General features: G+C 39.4%; 1 long non-coding RNA gene across 2 annotated transcripts; it reads left to right on the top strand.

The window, feature by feature from the left end:
- Positions 1 to 3,332: 3,332 nt before the first annotated feature.
- Positions 3,333 to 13,024, top strand: LOC131229569 (uncharacterized). 2 transcript variants are annotated; one of them, XR_009163439.1, is made up of 4 exons: positions 3,333 to 3,845; positions 3,949 to 4,048; positions 12,474 to 12,730; positions 12,958 to 13,024. It is a non-coding gene; the product is annotated as an uncharacterized LOC131229569 (long non-coding RNA). The 2 variants fall into 2 exon arrangements; XR_009163438.1 differs by lacking the exon at positions 12,958 to 13,024 and having other exon boundaries at positions 12,474 to 12,943.
- Positions 13,025 to 19,704: the final 6,680 nt, after the last annotated feature.

The raw sequence follows: 19,704 nt of genomic DNA, 5'->3' as shown, positions 1-19,704 counted from the left end.
GCCCCACAGTAATGTTTTTTCATAACATCATATAAACATGGATGAAGAGAAAACATAAATATAAGCTTGATCCAAAACTTTTGTACCTCCAAGAAATTTTCAATGTTAAACTTTTAATTCAACTGTTTCCTATGGTGTGGTCCATTTAAACATTGTATATGCTTTATTTTTTGTCTCAAGCCGTAAAATTATCTGGTAAAATTGATGGATGAAGCGGATAAAATACATAAGTCATGATAGACCCCATAAAGTTTACTCAGTACGCTAACATAGTGAGTTACTCACTACGTAGTCTACTTCCTTCCATTTAGGGGTTCAAGGCATGGGTTGAGTAGCGAGATTGACTATTAAAATGATGTCATGTGGGTCTTACCATGATGCATGTTTTGTATCCACACTGTCCATCCATTTGGAGAGATCATTTTAGGGCATGAGCCAAAGAATGAATCAGGTCCATAACTTGAGTGGACCCCATCACAGAAAACAGTGGAGAGAGTCATGCTATAACGTCCCAGAATTTTGCCAACTTAGAGTTAGACGTCCTTGAACAATGTGTCTATCATAACACCTTATCGACTTTTCAAAACTCAATCCCAAAGTCTCAAATTCCCTTTCTAACCCATCTCCTTAAAAAATCTCACATTTCACCACCTTATTCTTTAAATTTTTCTAAGTACTTTCATATTCGACATAAATTCTAAAGTTTAAATGATGAAGAATAATAATTAAACTAAAATTTACTATAAATAGTAAAAATATAAATAAAATAGACTTTAGACCAATAACCTGATGGAATCTCAAAAAATAACTAGGTTATTTGGATAGCTTAGCTTCTCCTTCCCCAAAATCATATATTAGTCATCAAATAACTCATTCCGATTTGTAAGATATACTCATTTCAAAAATCGAGTGGCGGAATCACCACCAAGAACAGCAGAGGGGCGCCGCGCCACCACCCGGTTGGCGGCGCCGCCAGTGCACCGAATTTCGGTGGACCCTCGCTAAAATTTCTGTATTTTTAGGCTAACTTCAAAAAGTCATATCTCTCTCAATATAATTCCAATTTAGGTGATTCAAAAGCCAGAATGAAGATTGATAAGTCTAGTTTCATATAAAAATAAGTAAAAAAATAAAATAAAAATTTTAATATAGTTAAATCTAAGTTGATGTGACAACTGTCTAAAAATTATTAGTTCGGACAACTGCTATTTTCAGAAATTTTAAAATTTTTTTAGAATACGAAATTTAATGAAATTTGGTGGAGATAAAGTATACTTGATGATGAACTATTAAAAAAATAATTAAAATAATATACTAACTAAAAGTATAAAAAAAAGGATATAGAACTACCCTAAGACCTTATTCTGTCATAATTAGGGCGAAATTTAGTTAAGTAGTAAACTAAATAATTGGTGGATTTAACTCGAACCACCATTTCCACAAATGGAAAGACCCAAAATCATTAATACCATTAACTCAATGTCCCTTAAAAACTTAAGAAAAATCCCAAGAGCCTATCGCTCTCGGGAGTACATTGAAACTCCATATTGGACCTAAACCGCAAGTCGAAGGTCTGATGACCGCGAAACTATAAGATTATGTTCGTCCTATTTGGCTTGACAATCATTGGGAAAATCGAGCCCAGATAGTATCCAAAAACGCACAACTTGAGCCCTGAGTGAAGTGTATGAGAAACGCAAATATCTTTAGAAAACGTATTGAAACTTAAGTGAATTGGGCCATTTGCTTACGCACGAAATTGAGGATTTCAGACTGTCAGTTTCTGACCAAACTTCGCCCATGGAAAAAGAAAATTTCCCTGCACAGATCCATATAACTGTGGCTCCGATCGAGCAAGTTCAACCGTTAATCTGACACGGGTCCTCCACGGTCGATCAATTAATTTGACCGCACCAAAATTCACATCATGGCATAGATCCATTGTCAAGGAACTTACCCTGTGATGTATGTGAGTTATCGACCTTCCAATGGGCCCTGTTTGTCAAAAATAGTCGCCCTTTGGATAGAAACCAAGTTTACCATGGCCCTGGGGCCATTTGCATTAGTTCTGGGCCTATATAAGGCCCTTAAACCACCCCATTTCTATTCCATACGAATTTCTCTAACCCTAGGAGAGAGAAGAGAGAAAAGAAGAGAAAAGAGTAAGGAGAGAAGAGAGAAATAGGGAGATCATTGCTGTGATTCTTTCCCGCTACTCCACGTACTGAATCACCTCTCCTGTTTCGCTACATGATCCATCTTAGATACGATTTGGGTAAGAAATCCTAACCTTAATCTTGATTTAGAGATCCAAATAGAGTAATCGACGAAATAACTAACCTATTTCATTGTTTGGGTGCCCGATGTTCCATTTTCGGGAACGTAGTGTTTGAACCGTGTCCAAATCGAGTATTCCGACGAAAGGTGCGGACTATAAACGTTTAAGTTATGATTTTCAATGCTTTTAATGTCAGTTAATGATTTATGTCTGACTTGATTGCTGCCATGTTGTTGTAGATACGTCGATTCTTGTGTAATATACATGTATGAACTGTGTTAGATAAAAGGCGCATTTCATGTGTTTGTTGAAATGTTTGAATGAGCATTTGAATGTGATTTGAGCTTGCTATGGTTACTGATCTAGGGATTAATTATCGTCACATAAACGTTGCTCTCTCGGTATAAGGAATTGCTAAAATATACACTACCAAAAAAATGACCAAAGGTTACGGACCATGCTATGTTTTAGCTACGGATATAAACCGTAGCTATATTGCTACGGCTTAAAACCGTAGCTAAAAAAACCTAAACCGTAGCTAAAAGCTACCACCTTCACCCGTTCATCCAACATGGGATAGCCCTATAAGGGACTCTACGAGGCCCATTAAAATTTATGTGCTCCATCTAATACGTCTATCCGTTTTAAAAGAGAATGTTAAGGTAAGAGCCCAAAAAAGGAAGTAGATTGAACACTCAAGTGGACCACACGTTAGGAAACAGTGGAGATTAATACCTACTATTGATTGATGGTGTGGTTCAATTGGACTTTGATTTCCCTAGATGTTGGGGTCATTTTCTATAAAAAAAATTACAAAATTAATGGACAGAGTGGATATATCAAATACATCAAGATGGACCCCACAAAGCCCTTGAAAAATTCGTTCATTAAGATCCCACCAGACGTGTGAACGCGGAGGGGCTACAATGGACTACACGATGGCTACGGCCAAGGGGCTTTTAGCTACGGTTTTAGATCGTAGCAGGGCCGTAGCAGGTACAAAATGCGAAAATCGCGCTTTCCTTTTTCTTTTCCCCCTCTCACGAAATGTTTCATTCTTTCCCTCCCCTCTTTGGGGAAAAACCCCATTCCCTCCCACGTCCGTCCCTTTCTCTCTCACTCTCGATCTCCCGCGCCTCTTCTCTCTCTCTCTCTCTCTCTCTCTCTCTCTCTCTCTCTCTCTCTCTCTTCCAGCCCCATTTCAACCATATCTCCCTGTCTCTCTCCCGCATTTTTCTAGGGTTCCATTTTCAAAACCCTGATTGCCCAATTCCAGCTCTCTCGTTTCTCCCACTCCATTCCATATCTAGGGTTTCTTTTAGAAATGACATTCAACTAACAGTCCATGGAATCGCATCGGTAGCCGTCCCACGAAAGATGACAGAAAAAGAAGAGCACTGCAGTGCCAACGGCGCTAGTTTCCGCATCCTGTAGCCCAATCGCGACCCTAAATTGATCTGGGTCGTTGATCTCGCCAAGAACCTTGATGACTATCTTCTCAAGATCTGTTTCAGAGAAATCACGGCTGAAGATGAAGGCGGCCACCCCTCCGCGAATTTTGCCGAAGGTCCCATTCTTATTCAGATCCCCTTTGTTCTCATTGCTTTTTCCATGATTTCTCATTCCGTCAAGGGGGTTCTTTTGAAAATTTTCATTTTCCTATTTTGTAGCTGCTCTGCTTATTCAAGGTTCGATTCAGGTGTATAGTCGGAAAGTGGAATATCTATATTCTTTAGTTTTGCATGCGTTGGAGTTCATTTCTCAGAAGACGTTTGAATTCTGACTGTTGTTCTGTTTCCTCTTTTTTTTTTCTTCTTTTTTTTTAAAAAAAATTTCATATTCTATTAGGTGCAAATGTATAGAAGGATTCCAAACATTTATTTGAATAATTCCCTGGATGAACTGTTTTGAATATTGATTTTGGGAAGGAAAGGGGACTGGTTAATGCACTTTCCATTTTTCTGTGTTGCCCCAAAAACAGTGGAATGGTGTGTGATGCAACCGCACCTCACCCAGACACCCATGTTTCATATGTATGCACAAGAAAATGACCAAATGGGGTCCACTCAATCACATGTGGTAAGAATTCCTATCTAAGTAGTTTTTATATGCATGATTTTATTTTAGAAACTCTATTATGAACATTTCCTTATTTGATTACTACAGTATCTTAGAAGGTCCAGCTATATTAGAAGGCTTTATTTGTTGCCCTTGGAAAGTGTAGTTTTGTGAAGCGAAAAGGAAACTGTGCAGTCACCTCCATAAATATGGCTCGTAGCAACACACACTAATTAGAATGAAGTTTTTGTAGCTTTGTTTTTTTCATGGTAGGAGTATTGGAGATGGGATAATTCTGTTGACTCTAGTATAAGGCTGAAGGTTTCCTGCCTGCTGGTGTTGTGCTCAGTCTCTTTGGTTCTTCAAGTTTCTTCTTACATATGAATTTTACTGTCTGTTATCACTGTCTTACTATCTTCCCTTCATGAATTGTATGGTACTCTGCTCGAGTTTGATAAATCTGCTCATGCACGTGCATATTTCAATCCAACCGTTTAAATTTCTGGTCCTATCAGGCCCCATGCAGTACATGCTAACAGTGGTGAACTTTTGACTATTCCAGACAATTGGAAATTCACATTGCAAACAATCCAGGCTTCAATAAGTGAAAGTCTTCTAATTCAGTTAATAGGTGATGGTGAACAATACGATACCCAATACACTGATTTTAAACCTCACTTGCAACATTGGTGCAGCTCAAAACCTCATACAAGAAAAATACAGGATTTGAATCAAAAAGTTGCAGAAAATAAACCAAATTCTGTTTATAACTGCCTTCTAACTTTTCTTATTCAAAACAACAAGTAAACTCTCCTCAACAAACTCTAATATTCTTCTAAAGAGAGAAAATGTTGATTTACAACTAACCGGTAAAGAGGATGAATCAAGTAGTATCAACTATAGGGCAACAAAATCTGATTCACCCAATAAAAAATAAAAAAAATAAAAAACCATAGGGGTAGAGAAACTAACAATTAACAAATGCCCCAGATTCTTCAAGTCCACTGGCATACCCATATTGCATATGACATGATGGATATGACTATGAGTAAGATGCAACATGTTTAATTTATTCTATTTATTTGTTTTGCCCTCTTTTTTTATTTGTTTTTATTTTTTAATACCCGTTTGGCTGCACCAATATTGTATGTGTTTGGGAATCTTAAAATCGTAGTCCAGTGGAATTGATTTCATCCAGAAATTTCTATCACATTCACGTCAACAAGTGGAATTGCGATTTTGGTTCCCTTTAACGAAAAAGGAATCGTCGTCTTTATTGCCAAATCTGCTTTCCTTGCATTTCCAAACATGATGCCTTTTTAATGCAGGGTATCCCCTTCCATCCAATTTTCCATAGATGGATTTTATGAAAAATTCCCAGAAGACAACCATTTCTATATCATTTTGTCCTGTCTTGAGAGATCTAACCCTCAACAGAGTAATGAGCTCCTTCTCATAACCTATCATGTTTCTTTTGAAATAGGAGTCCAAACAATTTGGTTATTGACTGTCTCATAGCTGTTAATCTTTCTGAACTGATAAGTTGTAAAGGCTGCTAAACAATCTGCCTGTCCTCCCAAAACCTGTTCAAATGCAATCTTAATATAGACTTCAAATTGGCTTATATGTGCTTTTTAAATTTCTACTAAATGATTTTCTGGTAATGAGAAGATGAAACTGTTGGGATGTAAGCCCCGTATCCTAGACCGTACCGTTCCATAGGCTTCCGCGGTCTTCCCGGTCGAATTCCGGCAACCTTCGACCTTTAACCTGTAATTGCGCGCGACCTGGATTCTCGTGCCGTCAACCCGAGTCGAGTCAACCCAGGACTCGTACCTTAGCGACCGCGTCGTCGCCGCGGTTCCGATGCCGCGACTCTCGCGCTGATGCGATGCTCTGGTTGGGAGTTGTGGGCCAGCGTTCGGTGCGAGAAAACGCCGCGCGTGCGAATCCCGAGAGAATTTCTACAAGGTGTCACATCAATCAATCAATCCCATCAATCCCATCATTTCAAGTACACATCACCTTTCACCCTTTCCCAAGCAAGCCCCAAAAGTCAAAAAGTCTCCTACAACCCATAACTCCTCTTACACCTTTTGCCAAAAAAGTCAAAAAAAGGCTTCTTACACCCATCCCTCTCTCCCATCCATCACTCCATCACCCATCACTCCCTCTCTCTCTCCCTTTACAACTCTCTCTCTTATTCATTTTTTCAAATCCAATCCAAGCAAGAGAGCACCATACGTATGAACTTCTCCAAGCCCTCCCATGGTGAGAAAAATGCTCATGTGTGTCCCACCCTTCTATCCTTAGATCTCTCATCTCAACCATCCATTTCTCATCTTCCTCCATCAAAGAGAAGCACAAGGAGCTAAGGAAGCCAAGGGAGCAAGAGGATCAAGTGGTGGGTGTTTTGATAGGGTAGATTTTGGTATTTTTATGATGGGCCAAGTGAGACCAACCGATCAATGGTTTGGATCTCACTTTGGACCCAAAGATGTGGCCGATGGCCCACTTGGATCATCATGATCACTCCATGATGGGGCCATTCTCCATGGACTCCATCATGATGTTTACTTCCTTGCATGCTTAGGGTCATCTAGACCGTCTATTTTAGTGGAGAAGGGATCTCCACCGTTGGATTTCGATTTCATGGATCCACATGTAATGGGACCCACTGGATGTATGATTTAGTGCAAGGGAGGGCCCATAGTGCCGGGGTCCCTCCATCACGCGGGTCCCACCTCTCTCTCTCTCCCTCTCTATTTCATTTTTTTATGTGTGATTATATCATGCTTGTATGGCCCACTTGGATGGATCCCACCCTGAAGCATACATCCTACTCAAGCCATCTACAAGTGGGGCCCACTTTGTGCTTAGTATCCACACCATCCTCAATGAGGTGGCCCACCTAAGCAGGGCCCACCTCTAATGTATTTACAAAGTCCAGCGTCCACTGACGCTGGACGTTTCCGTTGGAAAGTGCAAAAAAGTTAGCTTGGTTTCAAGCCAATGAGGTGGTCTACTTGTGTAGGCTCCATCTTGATGCATATATTCAATCCACGCCGTCCATTCGTTTCTTGATCCCATTTCAGGCGTTGAACCAAGATAGGGTGCCAACTTGCGGTCCTGGTGGGCCATACCGTAGCAAATGGTCGTTTGCACCATTGAAATCGTCCCTAAATCTTTTATACGTTGAAATATGCCCAATATTGGGCTTGGTTTGCTTGTCTTGAGCCATAGAGGGCTACTGGACGGAGTGGATTCACTGGATGTGGACCCTACCTGTAAAATCCTTAGAAAATCAAAAATCAAAAAAAATAAAAATAAAAAAAACAAGCATTATAGCAGCCGCTGCTGCTATGTCAGAAGCGCAGCAGCGCTGCCAGCGCCCCAGCCCGGACGTACAGCCACCCACGGCTGTAGCTGTGGGCCCCACCTTGATGTTTATATGCTATCTAAACCGTTCATAGGGTGGGCCACTACCTGACGTGGGCCCACCCCAAAAATCAGCTTGATCCAAGACTCAGGTGGCCCACACCGTAGGAAACAGTGGGATTAGACTTCTACTTTTGAAATCCTTTTGGGGTCCACAGAAGTTTTGGATCAGGGTGAGATTTGTTTTCACCCTTCAACTGGGCCCATGTGACCTTATCAGCGGGTTGGATGGCATCTAAACATTATGGTGGGCCCCACATGGAGCCCACAGTGGTGTGTGTGTTTTAAAGCCACCGTCCAGCCGGACGGTGGAGCCCACTGGGATGTGTGTGCATGCGTGTGTGGGTGGGTGCATGCGTGTGTGGTGTGTGCGTGTGTGTTTATATATATATAATATTATATCATATATAATATCATATGTATTATGTATATATATATATATTATATATTATATCATGTTTAATATAATATTGGTGGGGGCCCACCTCAGTGTACTTGTAGCCCATGGTTGAGGCCCACTTTGATGTATATGCAAGGCCCATGGGTCGAGGCCCATTTAATGCATTAGGGGCCCATGGGTCGAGGCCCATTAAAATGTAATGGGGCTAATGGGTTGAGGCCCATTTGATGTACATATGGGGGCCCAATTGGCGAGGCCCATTTGATACACATAAGGCCCATAAGATTAGGCCCATTTGATGCATTCTAAGGCCCACGGGTCATGGTCCATTGCAATGCACATAAGGCCCATTGGTGTGGCCCAATGATGTGGCCCACTTGATGAATATAAGGCCCATATGATATGGTCCATTTGACGTATTTAAGGCCCAATGGGATGTACCTAAGGTCCATTGCAATGTACGATCCCAACATGGGTTATGTAATGATGTTTACATCGGGCTGTACCTGGGGAGCAATGGCGGTTTGACGTCCCCATTGCAAGTATAGTGTTGGTTAAATGTCCGCATTATGACTTTCCCTAGGGCCTATCGTTAGGCTCGTATGTGTAATGTGTAGGCCGTCTAGGCCCGTCTTCGTTATGCACATCATCCATCCTATATAACATGTTTAGTTCCATGATTCATGATCATATGCATCATACGTATGCTTGATATGAGAAATGACTGATCATAGCATACGCCTTCGGGCAGATTGTTTAGGGGCTCCCGTACAGGGGGTGTCGCCCTACATGAGCGCACGATACGCGTAAGATTGCTGCATGACTGAATAGTGTGATTCATGCATTCGCATTGTGTGATATGGTTACTGTACGCCCTAGCGACATCAGGGCCGTAGCCTCCACAGACGTATCATGGTTGGCAAGATTGGATACCGGAAATACTGTTCTACATGGGGTGCGATAGATATTCCTGGGTGAAAGTCCCTAAACCCTTATGGTACCAGGAGGTTGCTCTAACGTCTAGACCGAGTGAATGCATGAGCGCTGAGTGCCGATTATCAGACGGTTGCGCTTTCCATTGTGTTGTGGTCGGTTGGAAGGGGGTGCGGCCTTACCCACCCGAGAGTAGGGGGCAATGCTAGGCTGAGTCTGACCAGCTCGAGGAATGGGTCCGCTATTGACGAGCCGAGCCCGATATTGGCAGGCGGATAGTGAGGTCTTTTCCACTCACCTTATTGCGCGCGATGGGGCGGCAATCTGGCTTGGAGTGTACTAGACCCTGGTGATATTCCAGATTTTGAGCTGTATTGATATGTGGACTTAGATGAGGATTTGCATGCTTGAGTTGCATTTCGCATTGCATGGCCTTGGTATGGCCGACATCATTCTTTACACAGTATGGCCTTGGTATGGCTAATGGTATTCTTGGCATTCATCAGCATGATCTGCATTATTCTGATACTACATAGCTACATTACCACCCTCTAAGCTTTCTATAAGCTTATGCACGACCGTTGCGTGCAGGTGACGTTGGATCACAGCAGCGCTGAGGCTTGGGCGCGTAGCTGATCTTTTTGGAGCTTTTGGTCTATCTTCATTGTATTTCCCTTATGCTCTTTGTACTTGTAAAGTTTTTGATTATAGTGGAAATGTGATGGAGTTTTTGGTTGTTGTTGTGGGTTATGCCTTTGGTTATGCTTATTACGAATCAAACTGATGTTGAAAATTCTCCTTGTAGCATCCCAGGATCGGAACCTGGCGAATGGGCGCTGAGAACCGAGAATGAGGTTCTACGGAGGCTGTCGGCGCCGGATTCGGCGATCGGGAATTTTGTGAGCCCGGTTTCTGAGTTTGGGGCGTGACATGGGAGGTTGTCTTTGGTAAATCACACACCTAATGTAATTTAATATAATGGAAAGCATAGGAGTCCATGAAGTTATGAACATTTTATTCACAATGAGCATGGCTACATCCATGTTGGTGAGTTTGAAATGATTTTTTTCTTAGAGATGGGTTTGGTGGTAATTTTGTAAATTTTATAGCATTTGATTTGTTGCTTTAACATTTTTATTCATTTTCTAGATGGGATTAATTTTGGTTTTATATGCATTTGGTTTAAAAATGTTGGATTTTTTGTTTTTTGTTTAGGTCACCATATTAATTCAATGCAAATGTGTTGCCTTATATATATATATATAGAGGAATGCTCAGCTACGCACTGGTTCGCATGGCCATACATGCGCACCTCATCCATAACCGTTGGATGTTTGGAACGGTTGGGATTTGGGCGGAATTCTCGTTGGAGAGAGAGCGCGCATTACGCGAGTAATAGAAGTGAGATATAGATCTTTCGTACACGCAGCCTCACTCACACGCATACCTCTCATGAAGTACTCTCTCATTTCCCCCCCTCTCTCTCTCACATCTTCCTCCATCGCGACCAACTCCAAACGTCGTTGCAAAACGCACGTCAGCTCTCTCAGCCTCTCTTGCCTCTCCCTCTAATGCAACCAACGCCATCTCTCTCCCTCCAACGCAACTAGCGCCATCTCTCTCTCTCTCCCTTCAATGCAACAAGAGCCTTATGAAACATCTGCTATCTCTCTGTTTTGGGCTGATGCTAGTCAGGGCTTCTAAGACTTTGGAATTAACTGGTTAGGAATTTGAGTTTTTTTTATATATTTTTTTTAAAAAAACCAAATGTACTGTGCAAGTACGATGTAGAGAAATTATCAACTATGTCAAACCACAAGGATAGGAGAGGACTTGGAGATTTGGAGGGAAACTCGAGGCGAAAGAATGTGATTTGCTAAAGAGAGAATCAGAGGTAGTGAAAAATTAGAAATGACAAAAAAGGAACTTCATATGGTTTGAAGTTCAAGAATTGGGGAATCATATTAATACTTTAAATATCACAACAGATGATGTTAGTGTCAATGTAACCATGAAGAAGTGAATATCACCTTGTAATTCAGATGATGGATGGTATGTTTTGGTCCACTAGCCTGAATGGGTGATTGGTGGAAAGTCCTTTAAACACAACTCTGATTTCTGTTGAAAAGTTAATCATGCAAAGTCTTACATCTATATATATATTTATTTATTTAACACAATGATATTCCTGATATGATTGTTGCATTGACTGAGCGAAATGGGCCTTCTCCGGCCAAAATCCCATTCATAGATTGTAAATCTACACCAACTGCCAAAGATGCATAAATTCAGACCACATTGAGAATGCTTCTCAACTAAAGATTTGAAGGGCCATTGAGACTCTTGGGGCCCACCTGGTCCTTGCAATCCTCTAATGTGGTTGACGACCACTTTCCTTTACTACATCCCTCATCTAACCTTCTAGGTAGTGTTGCATGTCCCCATTGAGAACTTAAGCCACCAGTAATGAAATTCTAGCTGATGAGAGATTACCAAAGGAATGATCAGGCCCGCAAGATGCACCGCCAGATGAGCACAGATACTGCCTCCACACATGTGGGGATACCACGCATTGCTAGCTCTAGTTCTTAAGGTGCCGATCTTTGATCCATCAAACACACACCTATTCGTGACAAGATTCTATTTGATGGTGATTTTAGATCTATTCGTGAACGTTGGCAATTCCCTTGGTAGGAAGAGTGATGCCGAATTGAAAATGAAGGCCATGGCTTCATCGACCCCACATTAAGTGGCTATAAAGTGTGCGGCTACACACATCTGAAGGGTTTTGATGGTGGGCAGCCTATGCTCACTTTTTTTTTCCTGATGTTATAAGCAATATGATCTTTGGATTTATCTTGTTTTTAAGCTGAAACAGATACACACGCAAACCACATGGCATTTGTTGTTAAGTGGCACTCTCTCAAGTTTGCATATTGTTTCCTGGCTGAGAACGTCTCCTATGTCGATGCATTCGACAACCCAAAAGGCATTACCATCTTCTCATAATATCTACTCATCACAATCCGGAATCTGAATTTGATGGTACCAGATAGATGGTCACTGCATATCATCACATTGCTGCGATTGAATGCAGCAGGTTGTATGCATGATCGTTGAATCGATCAGCTTCTGTGATGCTTTTTTTTTTCTCCATTTTTCTCCTATGAATGCAGCAACTTTGTTTATTACTCTCTTATTTGAATTTGATGTGGATATTTTTTTAGTAACTTTTGCTATTCTTTATTGCTGTTTGATTAGAGTAGTTTGTAATTGTACTTATTAAATCTTGGGGCCGCCAAAGTTTTGGATCAAGCTGATATTTGTGTTTTCCCTTCATCCTGGTTTGTGTGACCTTATGAACAGATTGGATGGCTAAAAAAACATCATGGTGGTAGTCGGAAGTTAATTTCCGAAGTAACTGAAGTTTGGAGCTCATCTCTTTGTACCAATGATAGGGAAGTTAATTTCAGTTTCCATTATTTCCACTCTATTGAACTTTAGTTGTTAAAATTTCAAAAATTGTGGTTTTGAATTTAATTAGGGTGTCGGAAGGAAAAGACAATCAGCAATAAAACTGCATCTAAAGAAGTCTACCTCCCATGAAGAAAGAGAACAACATGGTTCATTTCTTGTTCTTTAGACCATGATTCATTTTTGCATCATTTTGCAAATGCTACAATTTCAAATCCCATTTTTGCATAAAAAATCAGGAAAAAAAATCTTCTTAATTAGTTGAAAATTTTCCCATGTATGGAAGCATTCACAGTTAGATAGCAATTCCTTAAAGTGTATAGAGTAGACCTTTCATTATTTCAAGTTGACTGGAAAAACATTGCTTTATATCAAGCTTGCAGTCATGCCAAGTGCCATGAGGATTAGCAACAACAAGTGCCAAAATGTTCTTTATCTAGAAAGTTTGCTTTATCTCAAGCTTGCAGTCATGCCAAGTGCCATGAGGATCAGCAACACCAGGTGCCAAAATGTTCCTGATTATACATATGCTTGTTGGGCTCCTTTTAGTTGATCAATTACAAAATTAGAAAAGAACATTTTGTTGGGCTCCTTTTGGTTGAAGCTGCTGCTGATCTCATGAAGGCTAATTTGTTAATTCTGGAGGATGTTGCATTAATTCGGACATTTGATTATTTTCTTTACGTGGATGCGGTATCTAGTGGCAGTCTCATGGATGATGCAATGATACAATCTTGTGGACATTCTTTTGGAAGTGGTGGACTGCAGCAAGTTTTGAGAATGGTGGACTAGAGGATGTGCTCATAGAACTGATCACCTACAGTCGGCTGCATGATATACACATAGAATTGATCACCTACAGCAAAATGCATGCTCGCTTGACATAGGGTGGCAATGGGCCGGACTAGGGCCAGGGCCAGGCTGGAGTTGGCCTTTAGCTCTACAGGGCTGACACAGACGAAGGCTTGGACAAGTAAGAAAAAGAGTTAAACAACCAAAGGTTTGGAATAGTCCCATCTATGATTTTTATTTATTTATTTTGGATATCCTCCATCCTTTCTGAAAACCATCATATAAATGGTTCAGATCATTGAAACATTACATCAGTGAGCTTTGTTCGTTGAATTTGGACTGTTGAAAATTTCTCATCATGTTCATTTGTATTGCAATCATCAGGTGGTTATGGTTGTCTTATTAGATGTTATGGTTTTTTTTTTTTTTTTTTTTGTTTTTCTTTTTTGGTTTTATATATTGCACAATTTTGCATCTTCCTTAGATATTAGTTTGATGTCGATTCTAATATCACCAAAATTCATCTCTAATCTTGAGATCCGCATTTCTGTGATCTTTATCTAGTTTAAATTTTCTAAAATGGTTCTGGGAAGTTAAGCCACGTTGTAGTCATCTAAGTTTCTACATCTTTTATATCCTGTCTTTAAAAAAAAAAAAAAAAAGATGAATTTTTCATTTTGTAGTATAACGAGCATAGCATCAAGTGCTTTTTATGTGTAGAAGAAATTTTGCTACAATTTGCTCCCAAGGCTTTCTCTATACAACTTATGCTCTTTGCTATGCAGCTCCTTCTCCGAGAATGGCCAAATGTACTTTCGCTCTTGGCAGGTCTAATTGTCATCAAGACACTTATAATAACTGTGATAGGTCCTTGTGTTGGATTAACATTTTAAGAAAGTGTACAAATTAGACTACTTCTATCACAAGGAGGTGAGTTTGGTTTTGTAGTATTTTTACTAGCAAACAGGTTAGTCACTATATATCTTCATGATAGTGTACATGATTATTGATCATTTCCAAATATGTTGTGTCATGATTCTCTTTTGTGAGCAGGCTTGGAGTACTGCCACTTGAGCTGAATAAGTTGCTTATAATCATTGTTGTGTTGTCAATGGTATTGACCCCATTCCTCAATGAAGTTGGAAGGAAAGCTGCTGAGATCATTGATGAGAAGTTTGAGGGGAAGGATGTATGTATCTAAACTCTACAGCTATGTCTATTTTTGTAAATTTAGTGGGTATTGCTATACCTATATTAGTTGGTATTTTGAATAGCTGAATTTTTATTTTGTCTTTGGCTGTTGCAGATTTTACTTGTTCAGAAATGAGAAGATCAGTGTATGCTCCCAAGTATTGTCTTTCTTTTTTTATGTCATCTCGTTGTTGTCTTTCTCTATAATTTAGTTCTTCAGTTTCGGGGCATAGCTTTTTCATATGACTACTTGTTTGTATGATGAAATTTATTTTCAGCCATGTGCAGTAAGCTTTTAGATTAAAGCGAAGCTGAGAATAGGGTATTAGTTGATGGTAAATTGATAACTAGTAGAGGCACATCCATGGAGTTCTCGCTTGCGATTGTTGAGAAGCTATTTGGCTGCGAGAAGGCATTGGATCTTGCTGTCAATGAAAACTTTAAATAGACATATAACTATTATGTTGTTATTGTACAATTTTGTGAATGGATTAAAATGAATGATTGTATTTGATTGAATGAATGAAGGATTGTGTTTGATTGAATGAATGAATAATTTAGTTGTGAAGTTTGATTAGAATGAATAATTGTATTTGAATGAATGAATGAATGATCCATTAGGCATGTACAATGGAAAGAGATGCCATTATTATATTTTATTTAAATAAAAAATAAGCATTAGCTACGGCTATTTACCGTAGCCCTTTATCTGGAAACCGTAGCTGTTTCTAATTTTAGCCTATTACTACGGTTCTTGTTCTACTTTTAGCTACAGATATAATTCGTAGCTATATATACTTTAAGCTACGGAAAGTATTGCTACGGATATAATCCGTACCTATTGTTTCTATAGTTACGGATTAAATCCGTAGCCATAGTTGTAAGACCTACGGCTATGGCACAAATGGCTACGGTCGTGCTATGGACTTTAACCGTAGCTATAGACCTTTAGCTACGGCTTTTATCCGTAGCCTTTGCCCATTTTTCTGGTAGTGATATGTTGTAACTAATCTAGTCTATGTATTTGGTATAGTGTAGTTTAAGTGTTTGTTGAATTGTCTGAATGAGAAATTGTTGATGATTTGTACTTATTACGAGTATGAAGATAGTATTTTACATTACCTTGTACGTATGTATAATTTATTTCATGTAATCATATTTGCCTCTACGTAATTTATGGATAAATTGCAAGTGTTTGTTAACATGTTAAAGGTGTTTGATAAAATGCTCAAATGAAGTATTTACTTGGATTGTGTGTCAAATGTTGAAATGCTTATCACATGTATCTATTTACTGCATCTAAGTAAGATTGGGGCTACAACGTAGTCTAGGCAATCGGTAACAGTCTCTGTTCGGGTGGCCGAATTAGTCGCGTCACATTTGGGAAAATTCGACGAATCTGGGTCGCACGAGGATTGTCAACAGTGGTTAGGCCACATGGGGTGCTTATGCACTCCATGTCAATTACATTAGTGTGTGCCCATAATAATTGAACTTCCCTAACAAACCAATCGACCTATTATATGTTCACCATGTATGGATGCCACTGCTTGAATCTAAGATATCCCCACCAGTGTAAAAACTCATTTTAACCATGGTACCACGATCCGCTAAGACTCATGAGCCGAGCATGGTAGTATAGGATACTGTGGTCGAGCTGTCGGCCTATGTTGGGGTGACGAGCCTCCCCGTAGTGACCAGTGAGCAACCCAAACTCGTGAGCCGAATATGGTGGTATGGGACACTGTATTCGAGCTGTCGGCCTACGCTGAGGTGACGAGCCTCCCCGTAGTGACCGCGAGTATAAACTCTTGAATTTGCTTATCGACTGCTATTTTATTAGGGGTGATGCCTTACAATTTGCATATCGTATGTGGTTAATTAGGAGTAACGACCCTAGATGGATCATTCGTTTGGGGTAATGATATAAAGGGAGGTACCTTAGCTTCCCGAACCTGCTGTATGAATAAACTTAATTAAGAACTTGGCTAACACGACTATGCACCGCACTGCACCCGACCTAACTCGGTCCAACTTGACCCGAATCGGACCTAGTGATCGGGTCATACTCAGTCCGGATTAGTTAAGGCCAGACTCGGACTCGGATAGGGTTAAGCATGCTGGACTTAGTATCGAGTCAGGTCGAGTTTGGGTTAGGCTTATTTCAAAGTTGAATCGAGTCGGGTCAACCCTAACTCGGTTCGAATTGACTCGATGCCCACCTCTAATCATGATGGTTGTATTTTTATCCACACTGTTTATCCAATTTGTCCGCTTACATCAGGGCATGAATCTAAAAACAGATAGATCGATATCTCAAGTGGACCACACCATAGGAAAAGTGGTGATTGAACACATACCATTATAAACTTCGTAGAGCCCAATGTAATGTTTATTTTCCATCCAACCAACTGATAATGTCACGGAGACATGGATGAGGAGAAAATACAAATATCAGCTTGATTCAAAAGTTTCGTAGCCCCCAATAAGTTTTTAATCTTCTAATCACGAATGTTTCTTATGGTGTGGCCCACCTGAGATTTGGATCTTCCTCAATTTCGTGCTCATGAACTACAATGATCTGAAAAATGAATGGACGACGTGGATAAAATACATACATCATGGTGGAGCCAATAGAGCTTTTCCAACAACACAGAGTGCTGTAGTTTGTGGTATATGCTACTAGTGTCCCTTTGTCAAAGCTACTGGTATGAGCAAATAGTTAGTGGATTAGGAGGGTCGTACTGTGATGTTTTTTGAAAAATTAACCTGGACCACAAGGTGCGTCACCCCATTTTAGGCCACAGGCCGATAAAATCAGTTCTATCTATAATTTAGGTTGACTACATGATTGTAGATAATGTATAGGCAATCTTCGCCTTCCAAATTGTTTCCATTAGTTTGTCCCAATGATTCATGTATCGGTATGATTTTTGGTAAAATGTTTTTTTTTTTGTTAATAATCTAGTTATTGAAGTGGATTTTGATGTAAGTATAATGTTTGACGCTTTAAAATAAAGGGTGGACATATCTCTCCCAACTATTTCCTTTAGTGTGTATCTCTATGCTCAATATGGGACTTAATAGCCAATGTTTATAATGGATATTACATAAACATCGCAGTGGGCCTTGGAAAAATCAAGAGTCACGCTATATATATATATATATATATATATATATATATATATATATATATATATATATATATAAACTCTCTTACAATTGGAGAAGTATGGGGGATTGAATTTTTGGCGGGGGCCCACCATGTTGTGTATGCAAAATCCACTCTGACAATTAGATGTGTAATCATTTAGGCCCAAATCCAAAAAAATTAGGTTAACATGAGATTCATGTGAGTCACACCAAAGAAAATATTTGGAAGAGAGATATCCACCCTTGAAATTAACTTATAGGACCCACCATGATGATTGTATAAAATGGACACATTAGTTTAACTAATGGAACCCCATTATTTTGTCTAATGAAACTTTATCACTTTGTCAAATGAACCTATCACTTTGTCTATTGAAACCCCATCATTTTATTTGACAAGCCGCCACTTTATCTAGTGAATTTCTGTCACTTTGCAGAATAACATCGTCACTTTGTCTAGTGGAACCAAGTCACTTTATTCGAAAACTCATCATTTTATCAAGCGAAACCCTATCAATTTGTCTAGCAACTCCATCACTTTATCTAGTGGAATATCGTCACTTTTTCTAATGGAACCCCGTTACTTTGACCAATAATCACGTCTGTATCACACCGATTCCCGAAACCTGAGTATACTACTCGTTTTTCAAAAATTCGAGTGTTAATTTTTAAAGATAACCCAAATTTTACGTATATTTTTTTCTTTATCGGAGTTAGCAATTTAACGGAATAGAAAAAAATTAAGTATAAGAGGGAGTCCAAATATACATAACAAAATAATCGAATGGCTACTTGAAGGCCTATACAAATCAATGTCTTAAGTTTTTACAATACACGATAGTACAAATTAAATACGAATGAAATGAGGAATAGAGAGTCGCAAGATTATCTAGCTCCTCCTATTCCACGTGAACACCAACATACCCATCATCTGTGTATCCTACACACTGAATATGGTTTGATAGAGTCAATGGCTATCCTAGTGAGGTACAACCCCTAAGTTTACTAAACATCAAGATAATTAAGCACAGTTTTTAGAAACAATATATAATGAATAGTTTTCATGGTAATAAGACAATTCAACGTGGGTCTTAGATCATGTGGGGCCACTGACAATATAGACCATCCATTGTCGATAATTTTTTCTTAGTCATTAGACAAAGTGACGGGGTTCATTAGACAAAGTGACAGGGTTATTAGACAAAGTGACAAAATTATATTAAAGAAAGTGACGAGGTTGCTCGACAAAGCAACATGATTCTACTAAACAAATTAATAAGGTTAAACGAGATAAAACAAATAAGGTTTCATTAGACAAAGTTACAGATTGTCAGAAAAAGTGATGGGTTGTCGGACAAAGTGACTTGGTTCCACTAAAACGAAGTGACGAGGCTGATGGACGAAGTGACGAGATTCACTAGACAAAGTGATTGAGTTGTTAGATAAAGTGATGAGCTTCTACTAGACAAAGAGACTATGTAGTAGGACAAAATGACAAAGTTCTACTGCATCAAGTGACAGAGTTCTACAGAGAGTGACGAGGTTGCTAGACAAAGTGACGAGATTTCACTAGATAAAGTGAAAGGGGTGCTAGACAAAGTGAGAAGGTTCTAATACACAAAGTGACATGATAATTGGACAAAGTAAGGGGGTTCCATTAGACAAAGTAATGATGTTCCACTAGATTAAGTGATAGGGTTGCCAGCCAAATTGATAGGGTTTTTCTTGATAAAATGATGGGTTTTCAAATAGAGTGACTTGGTTCCATTAGAAAAAGTGACGATGTTGTTGTGCAAAGTGACATGATTTCACTAGATAAAGTAGCGGCTTGTCAAATAAAATAACGTAGTTTCAATAGACAAAGTGATAGGTTTATTTGATAAAGTGATAGGGTTCCATTAGACAAAATGATGGGGTTCCATTAGATAAACTAATGTGTTCATTTTATATAATCATCATGGTGGGTCTTATAAATTTCAAGGATGGA

This window comes from Magnolia sinica, chromosome 16 (genome assembly GCF_029962835.1).
Source record: "Magnolia sinica isolate HGM2019 chromosome 16, MsV1, whole genome shotgun sequence".
Taxonomy (NCBI): Eukaryota; Viridiplantae; Streptophyta; class Magnoliopsida; order Magnoliales; family Magnoliaceae; genus Magnolia; species Magnolia sinica.
Note: the sequence above shows the minus strand (reverse complement) of the source record. Positions and strands in the feature narration are given on the sequence as shown.